The sequence below is a fragment of the Bidens hawaiensis genome, unplaced genomic scaffold (assembly GCF_021521415.1).
Source record: "Bidens hawaiensis isolate Kalapana, Puna unplaced genomic scaffold, B.hawaiensis_p1.1 tig00016943_1, whole genome shotgun sequence".
In the NCBI taxonomy this organism is placed as follows: domain Eukaryota; kingdom Viridiplantae; phylum Streptophyta; class Magnoliopsida; order Asterales; family Asteraceae; genus Bidens; species Bidens hawaiensis.
In genome coordinates, this window is record NW_027492567.1 from 538,985 (window position 1) to 544,428 (window position 5,444).

The window sequence follows — 5,444 nt, forward strand, 5'->3', positions numbered from 1 at the left end:
GTCACGTCCATTAATGTCAAGGTCTAAGATTTGATGTGTGCATGACATACGCCAAAGGTGAAATGTAGTTTATATTTTCCAAACTCACACTTTGATCTGTGTAAGATCAGTAACAAGAATTGTAATCATGTATAACAATAGGCGATATGCATGTATCATATATGACCGTGGTTTTAACGGTAATTCACATAGATGAAACAATATGCATGTATCATGTATGTTGTTGTATTTCAGTATTTTTCCTTTTATGGGTTGCTGTCTTCATCTATTTTTATAACTTTTGAAGTTTGCGGTTTATATTAAGCTTAATAGACACCTACTGTTTTTAGGGTCCTTGGTGTCTATTAAGGTACATTGAAGCCTGACAGTTATTTCAAATCAGACACTGTGCAACCATATGGAAACTCTAGTTAGTGTCTGAAAAGACAAAAGTTGATTGCTGGTTTTTGTTTTCTTACTTCTTTCCCATTTCATCTACAGGTAGATGCAACATTACAGTAGTTAGAGCACCCAACCATAGGTAGCTTATTAGTTAATGCTCATCTAGATTGAATGAGAGTTTAATCTAACCTTGGATCATTATCAAGATATTGATTTTTAAAGAAGAAAAGATAAAAAGTACACAAGTAGAAAAATCTAAATAATTGAAGGGTATAAAAGGAACTACAGTGTACAGGTACTAAAGAGTTTGCTTATCTCATTTAAAGAAAGTTCATGTATTCATCAAAAGTTGGTGAATAGCAATTTGATTCCTGTGCATGCACTAAGTGTGGGGTCGGATCACAAATGTTAGTAAAAGATTGTTACAGTTTGCTAGTAATCTAGAATTTGTTTTTAAGTATAGGTTTGCAAATCTTTTTAAACAAGGTTTAAAAACAACAGTAAAAACATTACAAATTAATCTAGAAGATTATTTTGATTCTACTTTTTTTTACTGCAGATAATGGGAAATGACTCGGACGAGGATAAGACGTCACAGGTAAACCCGTGATGGTAATTAATAGTAGCTGTAAATAAATCTGTTCATTCGTCACCAAAGTTTTTACCATGAAGGACCGCCACCAAAGTTTGAACCTAAAAAGGTACTTCATGTTATTCTACTTTCTTTGCTTAGACGAATAAATAACATATTGTACGCATTTTCCTTTGCAGATACCGTTGACACGTGCCAAATCACCCAGGTTGACCCCGAGGAAGGAGTTGCAACGGTTTCATACCATCTGACCACTGACAACAAGTCACAGAACACACCCCTCAGGGGCGACGTTCTGTTATTCCAAATTCCAAAAGGAACAGGAACAAATAATTACAAAAGATTAGGGTCACCCAACCCGTAATAAAACTTCATTTTGTAAGTCGATCAAGTAGAATAATTCAGGCGTTACTTGTCATTGTAAGTACATGTATGTTTTAGGATATAGATTTTTTCTTTTTTTTAATTTTATTATTATTATTTTTTTTTTGTATAAAGTTATTATGGGCATATGCATAGCAATGTTTTACTAGTCATGGTAGAAGACAACTATCTTGGTCACAAGTATGTCCTATAAGCCTATCATATAAGAATTGTAAAATGTAAGTACAAGTAACAACACACTAATGTGTCTACATGACTTCCTAGTACTCGGACTACCACATATGCATACTATTTACTCCTCTTCCCACGACACTAATTACTTCATGCTATACAAGTACCATGTGTTTACAACACTAGCTTACTATAGTTTTCAACACATTGTCTTCATGATCTTGTTTGTTAACACATCATGCTTCAATGTTAGTTACGTATCAAATTAGAATGATCGAAGATTAGGAGAAGAACCAGAGCCCAGTGGAGAAGAAGTACTCAAATCATTGATACCCATATCTCATTCATCAGTTTGTTTATTACATATTTGAACTAACCCGCTCTACTATTAGTTGATACCTAACAATCAAGTTACAAAGCTAGGTCCAAATAAGATAAGTACACAACAGAACTTATTTAAAAGTAGTGTTTGCACGTTATCAACAATCTATATCAGTTGGGTGTAAGTTGTGACAAGATATGTATTCAAAGAAGCTCTATAACTAACAAATATTCCAAACACTTTGTAAAGCTCCCATTCAAATTGTAAAACTTTCACTTTCAAGCTTACGGCCCAATCCTTCATCAAGATGATTTCAAGTTTGCCCAAATGGTCAAAATAAGCCCAGACCTAAAAGTCGGCCCCAAGCCCAAGATGATTAGATATTTAGAATTTAGATGAGGTTTTTAGCTTTACAAAATTAAAAGTAACATAATTTTTATTGGATTTTGTTAACAAACTGTATGATTATGGGTTAAGAATTTATGAGATGCATAGATTTTTAAATTTTAAATATAATTTCTTTTTTTTAAAGGTAAATTTCATTAAACACGACCGAACTAGTCATGAGCTGGACGCTAAAAAAAAGATACAAGAGAAAAAACTAAAAAAATAAATAAAATAAATTACATCAATCTTCCCAACTCAAAGCTTTAAACTTAGACCTATTTCCAATTCAAAGAAAATCCAATTGATCTTAGGTTCTCGTGTCATCTTAAAATCCGAGATATCCTTGTTGAGGGACATTGTTATTGTTATTGTTGTTGTTATTGTTATTGTTATTATTAACTAGGAAACAATTTTCACTTTGAAACCAACTTATATTTATCTTCTATATTAATATATATATGGAATATAAGAAATCGTGTAAAACATTTATCTTTAGTTTTAAAATAAAAATAAATGATGATTCTATAAATTTGTTTAAGAATTGGTAATTTGATAATATATATAAAAAGAAACATGTTTAAACGGGCAGGAAAATCACAAAAAATAAAGAAATGACCGGGTTGAAAAACAAATCAATCAATCAATCAATCATACCCAGTAAAATCCCACCGACAGCAAAGCTATAGGTAGGGGTCTGGGGGAGGGTGGGATGTAGGCACACCGTTACCTCTATCCAAAGGAATAAAGAGGTGGCTTCCAGAGAGACCCTCGGCTCTAAGTACATGTGTATGAAGCAAAATAAAGGAAATCAAAAGTTTAACAGTTATATAAAAACTACTACTAATTATAATAATATTAATAATAAGGTCACAGTTTAACAGCTATATAAAAAGCTAATAATAATTATAATAATATTAATAATATATGTAAGGGAAATACCATTATGGTATGTGACCTAAATAAGTAAAGTCTAAGCCCTAAGATATTCAATTCTCTCTAAAAATCCTTAACTTTAATTCTACTTCTCCACGAATTCCTATCCTCAACCATGTCCTCGGAGAGGTTTTAGGTCTATCAAATCATGCCTAATCCTCTCATCCCAAGTCAATTTCGGTCGGTCCTCTACCCCTCCCCCCTCTATAGTAATGTTTTCTACGGATCTAACAGGATTCGTCGACTGTCTTCTCTTTACATGTCCAAACCATCTCAATCTCCACTCTCTTATCTTGTCTGCTATGTTCGCCACCCCTAATCTCTCGCGAAACACAACGTTTCTTATTCGGTCTAGCCTTGTGTGCCCACACATCCAACGTAGCATTCTCATTTCTGCTACCTCCCATCTTCCGCACATGTGCCTTCTTGATGGCCCAACAATCTGTTCCATATAGCATTGCAGGTCTAACTGCCACTCTATAGAATTTTCCCTTTAGTTTAGTCGGGGAAACTCTTGTCGCACAATATACCTGTGGCTGCTTTCCATCTACACCATCCTACCTGAACTCGGTGGGGTCACATCACTGTCTAATTTCCCCATCGCTCTGTACAAATGATCCTAAATACTTGAACTTCGTTACCTGCGGGACCACCTGCCCTTCAATTGTGATGTGGTGCGTTTTTCATTGTCGTTTATCCCACCAAAAATCACAGTGTAGGTACTCCGTCTTTAGATCGGCTAATCTTTAAACCTTTTGTCTCTAAGGTTGTTCGCCACTCCTCAAGCCTCATGTTTAGATCTTGTTTTTTCTCAGCAAGTAACACAATATCGATAGAAAGTTAATTGAAGATTAAAAAATACAAATATTCAAATTACAAACAACTAATTACTTATTTTTGACTTATAATTGTATGTTGGCTTATAACTCTTTTTAATGTAATGGAAAACGTTATTTCATTATAATCAATTATAATAAAATTATCTATTGTATTTTGTTTATAACTCTTCTACTCAAAATTTTCAAATTTTTTTGATAATTGTATGTAAATTTTAATTGAAAAATCCCTTTATAGTACAGGGTCTTAAACCAAACTATCATAAAAGATTATTATCGATGTTTATTGTAATTGTAAAAAAATATAAAAAAAGAGTTATTAACGTTGACAAAACATATAATAAATATAAAGCCCCTAAAGTTCCAGAAAGCCCCGTGTGATTAGGGTTTTAACTTGTAGTTGTTATATCTATCATACAACATACACACATACAAGACATGGCTCCAGATGCTTCTGAGGCTCTTGCAGGTTAGTTCAATTCAATTCGTTCTTTATGTTATGTTAATATTTATACATACAGCTAACCGATGATCTTTCCAATTTCAATTTCAGTTAGAGAGAAAGTTCAACAGTTCCTTAACTCTGCAGTTACCGGAAACCTAGACTTCTTAAAGAGTATGATTTTCAATTCTACAATCAGTTGTCTTATCAAATTGAGTCATTTAATTGGGATTTATGCGTATTCAATTAAATTGTTTGGTCATGCTGAACAACTTGATATGTGTAGCTGCTAGGCCGGTTCGGTTGGGTTAAACTATTATAAAGTACTTAAAATATAAAAATCTATAAGTTCGGTTCGGTTCGTTTTTTTTTTCTGTTAGCCTTAATTATCCTTAATAGTATGATCAAGTTTGACAGCAAAGTTACGGGTTGTGTATGCAATTAGTATAAAGTATAGCTTGGGCTTCTCTATGTAATATTTGTGAGTCAAAAGGGTCTTTGTGTAATTTAGGCAGTTATTGGTAGTTACACTCTAAAACCGAAATCGAATTGAAAGTTTTGTTTTTTTTTTTATTAAAAACAACCAGGCCGTTGGTTTTTGTTTCGGTTTTATGCACGCCCATAGTAGCTGCACAGCTAAGAAAATTGTTATGAAATTGAGAAAGTTAATATTATATGTATTCAATTTAATTGTACGGTTATTGTGAAATTGATAGGTGTAGCTGCACAGTTGGATGATGGAAAAGGACTATCACAAACTGTGGCGAATATTAAGGATGCAAATAAACGAGGAGCTTTGCATTTTGCTGCACGAGGAAGGGCAGATTGAGGTCTGCAAAGTATTTGCTTGAGGAATTGAAGCTTGATGTTAATACTAAAGATGGAGGATGGTAATTCACTAATTTGTATTTTTGTTAGTTAAATGTGACACAATCTAGTAAAGTATTATAGTTATTGAAATATTTGAGTTTGTTTTAGGTGAGACACCTCTTATTC

The 5,444-nt window shown here is 33.1% G+C and overlaps 1 long non-coding RNA gene across 1 annotated transcript; it reads left to right on the forward strand.

Annotated features, from left to right (window-relative positions):
* The first annotated feature begins 4,420 nt into the window (after window positions 1-4,420).
* Window positions 4,421-5,417, forward strand: LOC143552536 (uncharacterized). The gene is made up of 3 exons (XR_013138673.1): window positions 4,421-4,475; window positions 4,560-4,622; window positions 5,165-5,417. It is a non-coding gene; the product is annotated as an uncharacterized LOC143552536 (long non-coding RNA).
* The last annotated feature ends 27 nt before the right edge of the window (window positions 5,418-5,444 follow it).